Source organism: Culicoides brevitarsis, chromosome 1 (genome assembly GCF_036172545.1).
Source record: "Culicoides brevitarsis isolate CSIRO-B50_1 chromosome 1, AGI_CSIRO_Cbre_v1, whole genome shotgun sequence".
Taxonomy (NCBI): Eukaryota; Metazoa; Arthropoda; class Insecta; order Diptera; family Ceratopogonidae; genus Culicoides; species Culicoides brevitarsis.
In genome coordinates, this window is record NC_087085.1 from 37,666,313 (window position 1) to 37,686,398 (window position 20,086).

Below are 20,086 nucleotides of genomic sequence, written 5' to 3' on the forward strand. Positions count from 1 at the left end.
TGTCTCTGCGAAAGATTATCTGCGAAAGAAGACAGTTTTGTGTCATAATTTCACGAGACACGAGATGCATTTTTTTCCGTTGCAGCGAAGCTTATCTGATATGCGAGAAAAATCAAGCTTATCTGGAACAGCTGACAACCTATTTATAGCATTTTCAAGTTTAAGTGTAAATTTATCTTTGCAGTTGATGGAAGTGAGGCCTTCAAAGCAGGTCACTCAAACAAGGTTTGTCATGGAATTTTTTTTGACGTTAAAATGAAGTACAAATATAAGAACAAACTTTAAATTGAAATTTAATTTTGAATTTGATAAAAAAAGGATAATAAAAAAAATTGTGGGTGAATTTTATTGTATAAATTACCGAAACACCTTCAGGTAATTTATTCCCAAACTTTTAATGATTTTTCGATATATTTGAGTTGTGAAAAATTTGTGTTTCGCAACTGATAATTTGAAGTCTTTGGTTAAACACTAAATATAAATATTTGACATTAGAAAAGTTAAAAAGGGGTATCTCTAAGACGTAAAATGCAACTTGATTTTATGTTTAAAGCTTATTTTGGGCATGTTGAAGTCAGTAGTACCACAGCTTGTGTTAAAAATATTGAGGCAGCGATTCAAAATTTAAATTTGTAAGGTTAGGTTTGAGGATGCATCATCGCGGTTCGAGGACCTATTGCGCTTCAAAATTAGGTTTAGACCTCATTTCAAGGTAAAGAAACGTTGTCTTCTCTTGAGATTGAAGTGAAATGATCGAATTTCAAATGCATCTTTGATATGACTAGAATTTATTTTATCATTAAGGACATCATGAACGAAAATACAACAGTTTGACAGTTGAAGATTCCTCAAGGTCAGTCAAGGTCATCCAAAATCTGCAATATCCATGTAGGTTTCAACATCATCTGAAAAAAAAATTAAAAAACTCACCTTTAATGTTTTATAAGCTGCGAAACATCAATTCTCCAGACAACTTATTATAAAAATTTAACTTTCCCATTCTTTTCAGGTATCCGCCATCGAAAAATTTGACCAGAGAAAAAAAGGAAAAACTTTCCATTGATTCCGATATTTTGAATCAATATTAATCTCAACCTGCATTTAAAACACTTCCCTTTGTATGTGGGTCGCTTCGTCATGGATATCAGTTACGCAGTATAAACATAAAAAAAAATTCTTCTTCTTCCCGGAAGGTCAATTGTATCATCATCATCATCATAGCGTCGCCTAAGAAAAATCACTCATGTAAATAATGAAAAAGTATAACAATACATCAAAAACATTTAAATTTTACCTTTTTCCGTAACTCATAACGTGCAGGTAGCCAAAAATGTGATGAAAAGTATTCTGCATGGTATTTGAGCATCGACGTAATACAAAACTTTTCCTTAAAAAAACGACGAAAAAATCGTGCTTTGGGTTAAATTTTAAGTCTTCAATGAGTTATGAAAAATCTAAACAAACAAAAAAAATTGACCCATTTTCCATACTGCTAAACTCACAACAATCCGTAACAGTTAATGTTTTGTCATTTGATCTCATTTCTACACAAGCAGAATGACGCAAACAACAAAAAAAAAAGTAAATTCCTCAATTATTGACATGGTAACAAGGAATCCTTATTACTGATGTTTGAGTTATTTATAAATTTAAAAAAAAAATGAGATTTTCTGAATTGTTACTCGCACGTGTATAAATAAAAAAAAACTTACCTTCCAGACGACCACATTTCGAATTTCTTCTAGTTGCTTGGATACTTCTGAAATAAAGAGAGTAAACTAATAAAATCAAATTCAATGGAGCTTTCATCAAATAGCGATACTAAAATTTAATTTTTGAGAGCCACAAATTAAAAGTTGGTTAGTAACAACGAGCGGTTGAGCCTATTCAGCATCAATGAGTCTATATCACAAAATTATGTAACAAAATGCCTCCAACGCTAATATTTAGCTAAGTAATTGCTACATATAATGCCTTTAGCAAATTTCATTGGAGAGCAAGCCGCATGTTAATTTCAGACAGAATTTCATTATTTTCCGGACAACAACCATAATTACAAAAGGTAAATCACTAATATTATTAAATTTGATACATGTGAGGTGTATTTACGAAATCATATTAAAGGTCGTGTTTAACTTTTTGCGTGGATTTGAATTTTGCTACAGGTACTTACTGTGAAAATTTACAAAACTTGAATAGGAAAGGCATAGAGCATATGAATTTGAGTTACGAAAGTTTTTCAGGAGGAATATCTTATAAAATGTTAATATTTAGTATATGGTGCATTCCATTCTAAAAAATACCAAAATCACGGTTTTGATTTTTACCGATTTCTTCATAAAACAGTTGTAGAAATGAAAAACTGAATAGTTTATCGTGATGTCCATCAAAAAAGAAGAAATTTTTGCTTTGGCGAAATTTCTTTACCCTTATTTTTAAAAATTTTGTGATAGTTTTAAAAAATTTTTATCGAAAAATCCGTGTAGCGAAAAAAAGGTCAAAATTTCAACTTTATTATTTTAAAATTTTTGTTCACCAGGATTGTTTGTCATCTCGAGTACATAAATTTTTGCCATGAAACATATGGTTGGAAACGAACTGTTTGGTCAGAAAAGCCAAAAATGTGATATTTTTGCGTTTTTAAAAAATTTTGAACCATTGATAAAAATTTTTAAAATAAGTCGAAAATAAATGTTGTCTTAGCAAAAGTTTCTTATTTTCGGATGGACATCAAGATAGGGTAATAAGATCTGTACTTTTATAGGTAAATTTAAAATCCGGGATTTCGGTATTTTTTAGAATGGAATGCACCATATATATAAAATATATATATAATATATATTTAATATATATAATATAATATAATATAATATAATATAATATAATATAATATAATAATATAATATATAATATAATATAATATAATATAATATAATATAATATAATATAATATATGTAATATAATATAATATATTATATTATAATATAGTATAATAATATAATATAATATAATATAATATAATATAATATAATATAATATAATATAATATAATATAATATAATATAATATAATATAATATAATATAATATAATATAATATAATATAATATAATATATTATATATAATATAATAATAATATAATATAATATAATATAATATAATATAATATAATATAATATAATATAATATAATATAATATAATATAATATAATATAATATAATATAATATAATATAATATAATATAATATAATATAATATAATATAATATAATATAATATAATATAATATAATATAATATAATATAATATACTATAATATAATATAATATAATATAATATAATATAATATAATATAATATAATATAATATAATATATAATATAATATAATATAATATATTATATTATAATATATTATACTATTTAGGCTATACTATATGGAAAATTTCAATTCTGTACATTTCAAAGCAAAATAATATTTAAAAAATTAAAAAATTTCTGTTAAAGTCAAAATTTTATAATAGTAATTTGAATTTATCAATTTTTTTTATGACTTTTGCGAAATATCAATTCTTCACAATGAATGATAGACAAATAACAAAACATAAAATAGACAAAATTATACTAAACTTCAAGCGAAACATGATATTGCTTTGTATTGATAATAAATTTGCATATAGGATTTGTGTTAACTTTTGTGGCGAACATTTACTGTCATTTACTGAGATTCAGGGTTGACAATTGGAATTCGGCCAATTTAGTATTGAGTGTTGATAAAAATAGAGACAATCCAGTTTTGGTTAATAGAAAAACATTCCACAAATAATTGAAGTTCGATCGAAATAAGCACGCAATCATGGCAAAGCAACACTTGCGAATTGTATAAACAATGTTTTAATTAAAAATAAATATTTGAACATGTTTAGCACGAAGATATGTTTTACTTTTATCGCCACAATGATGGCGATGATGTAAATACTATTTGGAGTAAAGACACATTGCACACTTACTTTTCTTCCATCTCAGTTTGGAATCGTGGCGGCAAAGTGAACAATTTCCGATTTAACTTGTGTGTGTTTTATTTATGTTGTTTGTGTCTTTTTCATGTCTTCGTGCAACTACCTCGTCTTCATTTTTCTTTCTCTCCAAGACGTTTGCGTACGCGTGATGTTTGCAAAGATGTCTGTCTTGTGAAGCAGGAAATTTAACATGCTGTTCGGTTGTGTAAACATTTATTGCTGTTTTAAGTGTGATTGTCTAAGAGGCCCGACATCGATAATTCATTGACTTGCGGTATGTACTGTATTTGCTCTGACTGGATGGAAAATTTTCTTGCTTGGGCACTTACGTTGTTTGGCTATGGATAACTTGTCAACATAACATGGCATCAACACAATAGATGTTTGTTTAGTTTTGAGTAATTTTATTTGGGATTTTAAGATGAAAAGTGATGAAAGGTGACTCTACAAAGAGATTTTCAATTCGATTTTCATTGTTTGGATATTTTGACCAAAATTTGATTTAGAAATTAGGTCATACAATGTTTTTTGAAAGCATTGAAGAGAATAACATGAAGAGTTGAAGAATTGATAAAAGATGTGATTTAAATTGATTTTTGAGTTTGAGAACTGGAAGTCCGCTTTGACAGTATTGGTCTCTAATTAAAAGTTGCTCTTGAAGTTTTCAAAACAAGACTATGTCAAATGAACAGTTTCAATTTTTTAGCAGTTTAGGTTCAAACTGATTTTTTAAAAATGATAAATTAGAGCTCTTGACAAATTTTATCCATTTGGAGCAAGATTTGACAAAAATGGCTTTGACACAGTTTTTGACATAGTTTTTTTCTTGAAACACAAATTGCTCTTGATTTAGTTTTCAAAACAAAACTATGTCAAAGGAAAATTTTTTTTTCAGTTTCAATTTTTTAGCAGTTTTGAGTTAAAAAATGATTAAAAATGATAAATTAGAGCTCTCTGACAAATTTTTATCCATTTGGAGCAAGATTTGACAAAAATGGCTTTGACACAGTTTTTGACATAGTTTTTTTGCCTTGATTTAGTTTTCAAATCAAAACTATGTCAAAGGAAAATTTTTTTTTTCAGTTTCAATTTTTTAGCAGTTTTGATTTAAAAAATGATTAAAAATGATAAATTAGAGCTCTCTGACAAATTTTTATCCATTTGGAGCAAGATTTGACAAAAATGGCTTTGACACAGTTTTTGACATAGTTTTTGACACAGTTTTTTGCCTTGATTTAGTTTTCAAATCAAAACTATGTCAAAGGAAAATTTTTTTTTCAGTTTCAATTTTTTAGCAGTTTTGATTTAAAAAATGATTAAAAATGATAAATTAGAGCTCTCTGACAAATTTTTATCCATTTGGAGCAAGATTTGACAAAAATGGCTTTGACACAGTTTTTGACATAGTTTTTGACACAGTTTTTTGCCTTGATTTAGTTTTCAAATCAAAACTATGTCAAAGGAAAATTTTTTTTTCAGTTTCAATTTTTTAGCAGTTTTGATTTAAAAAATGATTAAAAATGATAAATTAGAGCTCTCTGACAAATTTTTATCCATTTGGAGCAAGATTTGACAAAAATGGCTTTGACACAGTTTTTGACATAGTTTTTGACACAGTTTTTTGCTCTTGATTTAGTTTTTAAAACAAAACTATGTCAAAGGAAAAATTTTTTTTCAGTTTCAATTTTTTAGCAGTTTTGATTTAAAAAATGATTAAAAATGATAAATTAGAGCTCTCTGACAAATTTTTATCCATTTGGAGCAAGATTTGACAAAAATGGCTTTGACACAGTTTTTGACATAGTTTTTGACACAGTTTTTTGCCTTGATTTAGTTTTCAAATCAAAACTATGTCAAAGGAAAATTTTTTTTTCAGTTTCAATTTTTTAGCAGTTTTGATTTAAAAAATGATTAAAAATGATAAATTAGAGCCCTCTGACAAATTTTTATCCATTTGGAGCAAGATTTGACAAAAATAGCTTTGACACAGTTTTTTTGCTCTTGATTTAGTTTTTAAAACAAAACTATGTCAAAGAAAAAAATTTTTTTTCAGTTTCAATTTTTTGGCAGTTTTGAGTTAGAAAATGATTAAAAATGATAAATTAGAGCCCTCTGACAAATTTTTATCCATTTGGAGCAAGATTTGACAAAAATAGCTTTGACACAGTTTTTGACACAGTTTTTTTGCTCTTGATTTAGTTTTTAAAACAAAACTATGTCAAAGAAAAAAATTTTTTTCAGTTTCAATTTTTTGGCAGTTTTGAGTTATAAAATGATTAAAAATGATAAATTAGAACCCTCTGATGAATTTTCAACACTCAAACCTCTTTAAATTTCCACGAACTCCTTAAAGAAACCCAACAAACTGAAAAATAAACTGAACGGAAAAACTAATGAAGCAAATTAATAATTACAAGAAAAAAAAACATATTCTTCATCAAAGACCCAATTTCATAGTAAAACCATTTAAGTTCATAAATTACCGCAACTAACGATGTTAACTTTTCAATTGCATTACTGCCTTTGCTCAAGCTCGCAACGCAAAGTACAAGCAACGTTCCCAAGCACGCCATAAAGTGTGTTTGCTTTTTATTAATTTTATTATGGCCGGCGGCAGAGCTCTTCATGCCTCTTTGCCGAGTCATAAAACAAATGACGACGTCGACTCTCTAACGTTACTACAAAATGAATATATTTAAATGCATTTTTCATCGGTATGACCTAACTCTATATATGCTTTTGGGCTTGTGAATGGGCTCCGTTTAAAATGCAAAAAAGAGAGTTCACTTAATAGAATCAACGAGGTAAATAATGTAATAAAGTACGTGGCTTTGTTGCGCGATAACTTTCAATTCACTGGCGAGGAAATAAATCATGTTGCGTGCAATGCATCTTCGGGTACAATAAACATAGCAAAGCAAAGAGAAAATCATAATGTCTAAATTTTAAAGGAAAACTCATGGAAACGCACGTGAGTAAATTTTTCAATGATTTTTCATCTTTGAAGTGTTTCTCCGCCCCCGACGAAAGTAAACATTTCTCTCAATATGCGGTTAGTGCGGATGGTAAATTGACACATAGAGTTTCCAAACCTTTATCAACTAAACTTGAAATCTTATCCGACTTGAAAAGTTTTTCGCCAACACCCGATGATGATGATGATGAGAATTTACACAACGAATTTCATCACGTGAAAAGTGTAAATGTATACAAATTAAGGCAATTTATTTCCTGTATACAAAAGCTTGTGTTTGCCTCGGTTTTTGAAAGTTGAAGGTAGGAAAGTTTTGGATCAAATTTAGTGTGATGTTAGTTTAGTTTGAGTTTATTTGAGGGAAATAATGGTAATAACACAGGTGATGCTCAAACAACGCTAAATTATTGTCATGTGAGAATAAATAAACAACTAAGTTGGAGCAAATTACAGATGCAAATTTAACGATTTCTCATGAATTTTATTTTTATTTTTAATTTGGTATGTAATTTATTTCTAGAAGCATTTAATCCAAAACTCGTGCATTAAATTTGTTAACGAATTCACTCGAATTCTATCAATTCATTGTGGGCTGGAATTTCAAATCTGGAGGCTATAATTTAATTTGTTAACAATTTCACATGAATTTTGGAATTGTACTACAAAGTTAAAAATTTTATTCGATTTTTCTATTTTGGGTAAGATTTTTTTTATTGTCTTTTTTTTTAAACAACTGATTTTTTATTGATCTCTTCTTTTCGTTTTGTGTTGAGACAATTTTCTAATGTGATGCGCATGAAGTCAAGTACTTTGTGGCAGACCTAGTCGAGACTATCACTGCCGTCCTACCATTCTCTGATGGGATATCGTCCTACATATATCTCTGGATAAATCCGATCGTGGCGACTTTAGTCTTTGCTATTTCAGAGTGTAATGTGCGGAAAAGCAGTTGCTTTAAACAAAAAAAAATTATTGGTAAGTTTGATGGGATGCCAATTTTTATTTATCTTTAATATCAAGTAAGGTAAGTACCTAATAATATAAAAAAAATAAATATTAATTATTTTCATTTCAGGTATAAGCAAAACTAAAAATGAAGAATCTAAATGACGACAAATAAATTTTAAAACCTGGAAAAAAATACGTTGGAAAAATTATAATTGTTTAAAACTAATTTAATTTAATCTATTTTTTTTGTATATTTTTAACTTAAAAAATTTAATAAATAAAAAAAGAGAAATTTGATTTCGAATTGAATCTTGTTAAGAATTCAAACATGGCTCACTTCGAAATTGATTTTCTCTAACGATATGTCTCAACGACAAATATCGATAACAATCTGTTGCTTAATTCTCAATACATCTTGTTAACCACAAGTAAATCGAATTCCAATAAATCTCCTTAAAGCATTTGAACATGCTCAATACTCATTTAAATCTCCTGTTAAATTAACCACAAAACTCACCGCAACACTTTCCCATGTAACGGTATAACAGGCTTTTAACAGATTATTGATCAAGAAACAAGATAAGTCTCTCATTCCTTCGGTCGGGTTTAATTTTGTATAAAATTTCGAGTGTTAGTCATCGGGAAAAAGTGAAGATGATTCGGATAAGGAAAGCAGGCACTCGATAATCTATTTCTTGTTTCATCGTCTTCTCACCCAGTCCTAAGTAAACATTTTTCCATTACTTCGTAGTAGTTTTTTTTCCGATGTCTGTCTTGCCTAAACAAACGCCTCTGTCTTACACACAATTTGACCTTAGGTTTGCTCTTTTTCTTTGGTACTTTTAAAAGTGTAGATAATTCAATTAAATTGCGATAAAATCAAAAGACATACGCTCCGATGCGCACTAACAAAGATGTTTCTTCCGAAGATTCCAAGTTGTGTAAATATTTGGTTCGCACACACAAAAATTTCTTGTTTATTTAAAAAATTTACTAAATTAACAAGATAAAATACATGAGGTTGTAGGATGGTAGTGTCTCTCTGAACATCTAAACAAACGTATTTAATCTATGGAGTGTGAAACCGATCATGCGTGTGTTAACAACTATTTCCATCTGACGCCTTTCCTCAAATTTATCTCAAAAACATTCTCAAAATTACCCAAAAAAAATATCTTTACTTCGTGAGACTTTACAAAACACCTGGCGTCCCCATTTTCCGATATCTCGTTTCCGTTTCGAAATCGTCGTCATCATCATCATTATGGGGAAATGCTATGCTGATACAAACGCATGTTCCTCGACCATAATCTAACGATTTACGAGCAAAGTATGACTGAAACGGTTTGCCACTTGTATCCCATTTAACTTCGCGTTCCATTTTTTCGAGCCATGCCGGAGCTGACTTAATACTTGTTGCTCCGCTTTTGTACTCTGGCAAGTCGCCGTAAGGAGGTAATTTACAAAATGGTCCCGTTAGCTGTTTGTTTCGCAGACATTCAATGAATTTCGCGAGATACAAGTTTCGCGTGCGACCCGCATCGACGCGTGCAAAAAAGTCATTAATGAACTTGTCTTTCCACTCGTGCACGAGAAAGTCCTCGTCAGGAATTGTCGTGATGGCAAGAGCTTTATGGAGTTCATCCATGAGGTAGAGATAGTCTTGCGTAAGTTTTTGCTGCTCTGAAAGCGGCGGCGGCGGCAGAGACACGTCGAAAGGAGAATCCGATAATGACGACATTAGCAGAGAAAATTTATGCGAAGAGACGAAAAATGTGACGTCAAATGGAACGGTTACTGCGAAAAATTACTTTAATTGAAAGCAAAAGTTTTTAATTAAATTAAATTTATGGCAATCATTTGCGCAAAGTTCAATGAAACAATTAAAGCTTATTAAGTGTTCGTGGAATTTAGTCGAACTCACCCACGTGACCTTTTAAGGGACGTAATTATTTCTAAATTGAGGTTATTCACAAGAGCTTAGATCTCATCATCAAATAAGGGTAAAATTATCAATTTATCAAGAAAAATTTTCTCCAAAGCAAAAAATCTATTTATAACTTTTTTTTCTGTTTTAACACCCACGACGCCTATAACAACTTATTTTACATCAAAAGGAAAAAATGCACAAAAAATTCAAATGAAAAAAAAAAGTTCAAAGCTCGAAAAAATCCAATAAAAATCAACAGATTTATTTTTTGCAATTTTTTTTCTTGTTTTGTAATTCGACTGATTTATTTGTTTGCTCTCGTTCTGTTTATTTTTTTTTTCAATTTTTAAATAAATGCAGTAAACGCAACGGAAATACATTTAAAAAAATATTTGCATTTTTAGTAATAAATTATATTGTTGTTGTATTTTTTTTACCGCAGAGTGTAAAGCAAATTGTTTGTATTTTTACATCATTTTATGTTAAAGTGCGCGGTAATGTGTGTTATTGGCGCCAATAGTGATATTTAATTTGTAAATAATGGAAATAAATCCGATGGAGGTTTCATTATGTGGTTCATTGCATCATCAAATATTAGTTTTATTTTATTTAATATTTTTTTTATGATTTATTTATAGAAATGTTGGTATCGAGTTACTATTTATAAACGAGTTTTTATTTAATTTTAAGAATATTGATTTTTTTAAATAAATTCATTTATTTAATTTAAATTAATTTTTTATTTTTTTTTTTTTTTTTTTTAATTTTTAATTTAATTTATTTATTTATTATTTTATTATTATTAACATAAAAAATTAATAAATAAATTTATTTTATTAAAAATAAAAAAAAAATTAATGAAAAATAAATTTATTATTTTTTTAATTTAAATTAAAGTCAATTTAATAAAATAAAGTCAAAAAATAAAATAATTTTTTTAAGAGAAGTTAGGCCGCTCCAAAAAATTAATTTAGCTCTTTTTAATTTTGGTTTAAAAAAAAAAAAAATTTTTTTTAATTAAAATTAAAAATAAAAATTTATTTTAAAAAAATTTTAATTTAGCTTTTTCAATAATATTTTTTAATTTTAAACTTTTTTTTACAAAAAAAATTTATTAATTTTTTTAAATAAAATAATAAAAATAATAATAAAAATAAAAAATAATAAATTTTAATAAATAATAAATAATAAATATTTTTTGAATAATAAAATTTTTAATTATAATTAATTTTTAATAAAAATTAATAATTTAATTAAATTTTTGTGAGAAGTCAATTAAAAAATAAAATCATAAAACTATTTTTTTTTAAATTTAATTTAAGTTTTAAACAAAAATTCGTAAATGTCAATTAAAAAAATGACCGTTAAAATTTAAAAAAAAATTTTTGATTCAACGTAAAATTTAAGACACGATTTGATGATTCATCTTATAAAGATAACAGCTGTTCCAATTCTTGCAAAACATCTTTTGCAAACATAAATGACATTCACACATAGACGTCGATGGATTTACCATCGTACAAAACAAAAATGCAAACAAACGCTATGACTTTGGGTTATTCACAAAAATGACATTTTTATAATCTCATAATTTACGTTTCTTAATAGAATTCAAGGTTTTGAAAGAATCGATCTTGAACTTCTTTGGGTTATCACGTCAAACGTTGTAAATAACCCAAGCAAACAAACTAACGTCTTTATTATAAGAACTAGTCTCTGTTCAACTTTTGCTTTGATCAAACGTGATTTTTTTTTATTTTTATACAAAAAAGATGAATTTTAAGTTGTTTGTAGTTTTAGTTATTTTTGGGTTTTTTGATGCAACTTTTGCTCATTTGAATCAACCAAATGGTGAGAATTTAAATAATTTAAAGTTTTTTAAAAAATAAAAAAAAAATTTTAAGATTGTGGTTTGGACTTACGATCAAATTACGGCGCAGATTGTGGACCAACGGATCAAGCTTTAGTAAATGAAATTTTTGGAACGCCTCAACCAACGAATCAACCTCAAAATGTAGCTCCTGTTCCCGTTCCCGTGCCTGTTCCAGTTCCTGTTCCCGCTCCAGCTCCTGCCGTTCAAATTAATCGCCTTCCCGGAAGGTATCACGGATGTTTCAAGGACAAATTGAATCGAATGTTTAAACGAACCCATAATTTTGGTTTACAAGCCACAATTGAGCATTGTGTCAACTTTTGTGCGACTGAAGGTTTCATTTATGCCGGACTTCAAGGCAAAAAGTTTTGCTACTGCGGAAATCTCCATCCAGCGGATGCGGGATATGCTAAACTTGATGAAAGTAAGTGCCAGTTGCCATGTTTCGGAAATTTGAGGCAGATGTGTGGAGGAGTTTTGGCAAATAGTGTCTATGAAACTGGAAATGAAAGTAAGAATTGATAAATTTTTAATTATTTTTTTTTATAAAATATTTAATTTAATTTTTTTTAGTTTTCTTAACTGGTTAATGGAGTAAAATTAATAAAAATATAACTAGAATTATTTTGTATAATAAAAAAGAATAAAAAATAAAATTAAAGTTTTTTTTTGTATTTTTAGCTTGAAAAAAAAATTAAAAAAAACCTTTAATAAAGGATTAATTAATTTTTTTTTGTATTTTTAATTTAATAAAAATAATTAAATTTCAATTTTTTTTTTCGTCATATTTAATTTTTTTTTAAAAAAACTTTTTAATTTAAAAAATTAATTAATGAAAATTTATTTTAAATTTATTTAAATTAAAAATTTAATTTATTAATTTTTAAATATTTTTTTTTAACTTTTAATTTATTACAAAAAATTAAATAAAAATTTTTTTAAAAAAATTTTTTTAAATTATTTTCTTCAGTTATATATTTATTAATTTTATAATTTATTTAATTTTTTATTTTAAATTTTTATTAATTTTAAAATTTTCGTATAAAAAAATAACAAATTTAATTTTTTCAACAAAAACTTTAAAAACGCCTCAATTTTAGTTCAATATAACTTTAATGGCCCAACCACAAGCAAAATTTATGTGTCAATGCAACATGCTGAAAAATTCTCCTCTACTTCTTTATAAAATATACAAATTACATCACATGCTGTTCTCTATGCAAATTTTCTATAAATTTTAAAGTTTATTAAATTTATATTTTACTGGCAGCGCGAAAATTTTTTCTCACAAATTTTCCCATGTTTCTCATCGAAATAAAGAACATTAAAGCTGACACTCGACGTGCATTCTGCAACAGAAATGTAAACAAAAAACCGAAGTAAACAACGAGGCGACCTCATTTGCTATTCATGATAAGGTTGCATAATACTTACATATGTCACTTTCAATCGTTTGTTCTTGTCTCGCAGCCAGTCACCTGTTTCTCGTTTTTTCATTGCTTGCATTCCGACGATAAAGCCCAACATTAATAGTGAGGATAACGCAATGTGACAGTTCTGATGAAAAAAAATAAAAACTTGAAAGAGAACAATGAAATTTCTTATTTTTCTCTTTCGTGTCATAAAAGTGACGTTTTAAGAAAACTTGAGCATTGAATAATTCCGAGACATTAAAATATTTAAAGTGTTGGTCTACCGTATTTCCTTTTGAACACGAAGCGAAGATTTTCATATCAAAGCACTTTTTGAATTCCGTCGCTTTTGTGGGATTTGATATTAAGAAAATTTTCAAAATTTGCTTTGTGCTTGGCTTCAATTTTAATTGTTTTCCTAAAATCTCTTATGATGTCTCTCAAAGCGATTTGACAAAAAGCTCATCCTTTATTCAGGAGTAAATTTATATTGAATTCAGCATTTTATGATAAAGGAAAGTACTTGTTAAAAGAACAGGTATGTTACTTACGCATAACTAAAACATTGAAAAATAATATGGAAGAAAAATAATAAAAAAATTCCATTTTAAATTTCAGCCTTTGATCATAAAATAATAAAATATTGTATAAAACAGGTGTCAAGTACATTTTTTGTAATAAAGAAAAAAATTGATTTGGATTTTTTTTGCAGCAAGATTTGGTAAATTTAATTTAAAAATTATTTTTTCAAAAAATTTAAATTAATTAATAAAATTTATTTAAATTATTTTTAATAACTGAATTAATTTTTCCAAGCTTTTATTTAACTACTTATTTCATTTTTATTAAATTTATTTTTTATTCATTTTTAAATTAAATAAATATTTTAAATTAAATTAAATTAAATTCATTTTTATTTTAAATTATTTATTTATTAATTTTTTTTTTCAGTTTTTTGAAATAAATATTTATTTTAAAAAATTTTTAAAAATTATAAATTTAATAAATAGTTTTTTATACCTAATTAAATTATTTTTCAAATTTTTATTTTAAACTTTTTATTAAATTTTATTTTTTTAATTTTTTATTGGTTATTTAATTTACTTTAAATAAATTTAATTTATTAATTTTTTTTAATAATTATTTTTTATTTTACAATATTTTAAATAATTAAAAATTTAATAAATGATTTTTTTAAATAATTAAATTATTTTTTCCAAATTTTCTTTTAGCTATTTTTTATTTTATTAATTTTTTATTGATTTATTTTATTTATTACTTTTTTTTAATTTTTTTAAATAATTATTTATTTTAAAAAAATTAAAAATTTAATAAATACATTTTTTTATCACAATTAAATCAATTTTTACAAATTATATTTTTAATTATTTAATTAAATTTTTTTATTTAATTATTTATTTATTAATTTTAATTTAATTTAATTTTTTTTATTAAATATTTATTTTAAAAAAAATTAAATAAAAATGCGCTTAAATAAAATTTAAAAAAAAATGTATAGCATGACACTTCTTTACACTTCACGCTTTAACGCAAATTTGAGATGCTTGTACTTCAACAGACAAATTGATTTTTTTTTTTATTATCATCATTTCATAACTTGCGCTCACGTTTTCAGGCAATGACAAACGTGTTAAACAATTTTCTTTTATTTCTCTTATTGAATGGATGACAAATTAAATTTCCTATTTTCAAACATTTTCAATCAGTAAATTTTACTTAAATTATTTGGTTCACTAATTTACCGAAGAAATTTAAACAAAGAGACTCTTTTTTAATACAATTAAAACTCAACAATACTCGAAAATCTACTAAACAAAATCCACAAATTGCATTAAATTTGGTAAATTATTCAGAATTTTGTCTTCCGATATGCACTTCAATGCAATCTTCATTACAACAATTTCAGCTCAAAGCAAACTTGTAAAGCAAAATTATATTAAATACTAATCCCCAAAGTTAAATATTGAAACTTTTCTGATGCAAGGCTATGATACGATTTGTAATGGAAATGCATTTAAAAGGATAAATAATTGATTAAATTTTGCAGTAATATTTTGACTTTGATGATGAGTAAATACAGAGTTGAGCTTCGAAATAAACAATTTTCCCCGAAAGTTGATTGCTAATTGGGAGAAGCTACTAAGTCGCTTGTCAGACACAAAAATGCAACGAAAAGCTGATTAAGTATTTACATGAAATTTCTAACAATAGAAAAATATTTTATGCAAGATGCTCTCAAGTTGATTTTTGGGCAAAAAGCTTTTTTTTAATATTTCATTCAAAGACAATTTTAATGGTTTTCCGAAGAAATGTAATTTTGCAGATTGAAATTTTATCAATAATCTTAAAACTCGAGATGCAAAGGATAAGTTTCAAGAATTGTGTTTCAAAATTACCTGGAATAAAAATTCAATTTTACTTTTAAAAATTATTCTGACTGTGAAAGTTTTATGTTTCGAAACAAAAAATATTAATGAATTTTATTTACTCGAAAGTTTTGATTTGAAAAAATTTTGATTTGCAATTTTTCCCAAAAGTAATTTTTATTCACCAAAAAGTAATTTTGATTTGCATTTTTGCCCAAAAGTCATTTTTTATTCACCAAAAAGTAATTTTGATTTGCAATTTTGCCCAAAAGTCATTTTTTATTCACCAAAAAGTAATTTTGATTTGCAATTTTGCCCAAAAGTAATTTTTTATTCACCAAAAAGTAATTTTGATTTGCAATTTTGCCCAAAAGTCATTTTTTATTCACCAAAAAGTAATTTTGATTTGCAATTTTGCCCAAAAGTCATTTTTTATTCACCAAAAAGTAATTTTGATTTGCAATTTTGCCCAAAAGTCATTTTTTATTCACCAAAAAGTAATTTTGATTTGCAATTTTGCCCAAAAGTCATTTTTTATTCACCAAAAAGTAATTTTGATTTGCAATTTTGCCCAAAAGTAATTTTTTATTCACCAAAAAGTAATTTTGATTTGGTGATTTGATTTTTCCCTAATTTATTTATTTTTTATTCTTGTTTGAAATTTAAAATTTTAAAATTTTATTTTTTTTAAATCTTAATAATTTTTAATTAATAAATAAAAAAAATAGTTTGCGAAACATACATTTTTCGCAAATCAAGCACTTTGTCAAGAACCGATTATTGTATTTTCCTCATAAATTTTATCTTCTTTTCTTTCGATAAAACGATTAAACCTTTCTTTCGTTCTTTTTATTTCACGAGTTGAAATTTTCTCGAGAACTTTTTTCATTTGAACTCCCGCACATTGCTGCGCAACCCAGCAACGTTACAGATTAAAATGTATTCAAACAAGTGTTTTGAACCTCGATTGAATTCCGCGAAACCTCCTACGCGTCACCTAGCCTAGTTGAACAACAACAAACAAATGATTCTCGAATTCAAATCAAAATTCGCAAAAATAATAACGAATCGTCGTCAAACACAAATCTTTGTCTGTAAATCTGACATTTCTCATCAATTGTGATGTGATTCAATGAATTTTTGTCTCTCATTCTCCTTTTTTTGCTTATATTTTTCGCTTCACACGTGTTCTATCTCTATCCATAAATTTTCCCATCTACGTCCAATTATTACTTCATAGGTGTGGAAAAAAAACAACAACAACAAAGATTCGATATCGAGTGTTGTAACGAACTTGATTGAATAAAAATTGGGTAAACACACACACAATGGCATTGTTCGACACTCGTGCGTTCTTCTATCGCGCAAAGTAATCTAATAACTGCTGTTTTTAGTGTAAACAAAGAATTAGAGGCGCATGTTGTTGTTGTCGCGCCTCGCGTCATATTTCATGTAATTTCATCTATTTTTGGATTCATGCATTTTGTTGGCAGTTTTTTGACATAAATCTCATTATTTTTCGCACAAACAAGCGGCAGATTACTTTTTTTTTCTTTGTCAATGTTATCAACAAAATGGTTAGTAATGCGATTAATTTTTGGGCAGATTGCGGCGAAGTTGACTGACTCGTAATACAATTAAATACGTGTTAATTGGTAAATGCTGGTTATGTGATGAAATGTTGTTAACCACATTTTCGGTCGAAATATTTTAAATATTAAATTAAATGTGTGGCGAGTTATTGTGGATCATTTTTTTTTTAATTTTAATTCAGAAGTAAATAATATTTTATATAGAAATCAATTAAAAGGTTAAATAAGAAATAATTAAATTATTATTTTTTTTTATAAAAAAAAAAATACAAATTTATATAAATTAATTATTATTTAACTAATTTATTTATTAAAATTTAAATAATAAAATAAAATTAATAAAATTCATTATACGGTACTAATGAAAATTATTTTAAATTTTAGTAAAGTAGGTAAAAAAATAAATTTTTACTACTCTTACTTAATAAAAAAATAATACATTTTAAAAATAAAATAATTATTGTAAATTTATTATGAATAAAAATCACTTAAATTTTTTTTTATAAGAAATTAAATTAAATTATTTTTTTAAAAAATCAATTAAATCACTTAAAATAAAAATAAAAAATTAAATAAAATAAAATAAATAAATTAATTAGATTATATTAATTATTATTAAATAAAATTTAAAGTTAAAATATAAATTTAAAAAAAAAAATAAATAAATAAAATAAATTTTAAAATTTAAATATTTAATAATTAACTAATAATTTTTCATTTAATTAAATATTTTTTTAAATTTAATTTATTAAAAAATTAAAATAAAAATTAAATTAATTTATTATTTTTTTTTAATTAAATAAATTAAAATTGTTAGATTAAATTTAATTAATCAATTATTCTGAAACTTAAGTCAAAAAATTATTTTTTATTTTTGTTCAAGTTGAAATTAAATAAATAAATATTTTTTTTTATTTTATTATTTTTTTTTTTTATATATTGAATATCTTTAATTATTTCTTTTAATTTTATTAATTTATTTAAAATATAAATTAAATTTAATTATTTTTGAATTTAAAATTTATTTAAAATAATTTATATTCACTAAAATTGAAAATTAAATATCATTAAGGGAAGTTTTAACTAAAAACTATATTTAGCTTTACTTTTATTTAAAAAAAAATGTCCAAAAACACGGTAACAAAAGAAACATAAATTACCCCGTCATTCACAGTCAACTTTATGATTGACGCATCGTGACGTCGAACACGAGCACCAAAATGGGTTAAATGTCATCCCAATCCATTTTCCTGTCCTTTTGTTATCTATTCATCAAAATTTGAAAACAAAAACATTTTTTTTCGTATTTCGATACTTTTTTATAAAAATATCTCCTTATTTTTATGTTTTTATAGGTATCCATCAAAGTTCAGTTAACTTTCGCATGGAAACCGGATACTTTATTTTTTTCTCGCAATTTTGTTGCCAAAGACACGCAATGCGAAAAAACATCCTTTTTTCCGAATGAACTTCCGTCGCGCATACCAAGTGTGAGAAATGGATCTTAAAAAAAAGTAAAAAAAAAAAAAATAAAAAAAAAATTCGACTAGACAATTTTTCTTGTTTTTGTTCAAGTTTTCCGTTGAAAATTTGATCTGTCTTCCTCCTGCTGTCAAATGACTAGACAACTATTTCTGTATATCGCTCAACGCCCCCCGTACAGCGAAAATATATTTCATTCATAAAGACCTGTTGCTTGTCCCACAAGAGCAAGGCATGGAAGCATTTCCAGCGAGAGAGAGAAAGAGAAAATTTGTGGTGAGTTTAGTTGAAATTTCGTGAGAGAATTTATTTCTTATCACTGACATCATGTACGCACCATACGTACCGCTGTGATAATGTAAAAAATTATTTTGGTTTTGCCCGTGAATTCGCTTTTGGGTTTACAGTTTCTGGATCAGTTTGTTTGCGAACTCCTTGCGGAACGGTCGTTCTATCACGAGACAGCGTTTTCCATATTTTTCCATGAACATGAACTTTAAATAAAAAAATGAAAATTAAATAAAAAAAAAATTATTAAAAAAAAATATTTAAATAAAAAAAAAATAAATATTTAATTTAATTAATTAAAATAAATTAAATAAAAATATTTTTTTTTATTTCGTGCTAATTTTAATTATTACAAGTGTTAATAATAAATTATTTCCCACAAAAAAAATAATAATAAATTATTCATGAACAAAAGAAAAACAAAATCGAGACAAAAATAATTGTAAGAACAAGCAATTAAGTTAATTTGCAAAGAAAATGTGGTGCGACAAATAAATACATAAAAAAATAAATCGATAAAATAATTTAACGAAAAAATAAATAAATAAAAAAAAATAATTAACCAACGAACAAAAAGTGTGAGAAATTCATAATAATTAATAAATTATCTTAACGACTAAAATTTTCCATATTTTATTACATTTTGTTTATTTTATTTATTTTTTTTTTGTATGAATAACAAAACAGCTGCTACTGAAATTCTTGGTAAGTATTCAAGTTTATTAATGTCCAAATTTATCAAGATATAATTAAGTTCGGCATTAAATATAAATTACACAAAAAAAAATATAAAAAATGATAAATCTTCAATAATTGACAAAAAAATAGATGAAAAATGAAGAAAATAGGAAAAGTGACAGAAATAGAGAAAGGGAGACACGTTCCCAGTTATGATTGACTTTTAATATCCTATTTAAGTGGTATTGAATGTAGTTTTCCATCAATAATTCATTTTCTTGTTTTTTTGTTTGAACAAATCCCGATCAATATTGAACAAAGTTTTCTGGAAATGAAAATTCGAATTTTGTGATTTATTTGAAGAAAACATCGGAAATCACTTAATTTATGGTTTTTTGTTTGTAAAGTTGGTGAGATTTTTTTTTTCCTTTTTTTCTTTAAATGAATTTTGATGCAAAATGAAACAAAAAAAAATTATCTGCGGTAAAGAAACTTTATTTTAAG

The 20,086-nt window shown here is 25.5% G+C and overlaps 1 protein-coding gene and 1 long non-coding RNA gene across 5 annotated transcripts in view; both read left to right on the forward strand.

The window, feature by feature from the left end:
• Window positions 1–195: 195 nt before the first annotated feature.
• On the forward strand, window positions 196–2,832 carry LOC134838194 (uncharacterized). Of its 2 annotated transcripts, XR_010162346.1 has the most exons (6): window positions 196–375; window positions 638–712; window positions 805–888; window positions 1,010–1,245; window positions 1,321–2,062; window positions 2,125–2,832. It is a non-coding gene; the product is annotated as an uncharacterized LOC134838194 (long non-coding RNA). The 2 variants fall into 2 exon arrangements; XR_010162347.1 differs by lacking the exons at window positions 638–712; window positions 805–888.
• Window positions 2,833–19,056: 16,224 nt separating this feature from the next.
• The window catches only part of LOC134837984 (allatostatin-A receptor-like), an 85,205-nt gene continuing 84,175 nt past the window's right edge, over window positions 19,057–20,086 (forward strand). For all 3 annotated transcript variants that reach the window (XM_063853400.1, XM_063853399.1, XM_063853398.1), the window contains exon 1: window positions 19,057–19,609. The gene's annotated coding sequence lies outside the window, so the exon portion shown is untranslated. The remainder of the gene's footprint in view (window positions 19,610–20,086) is intronic.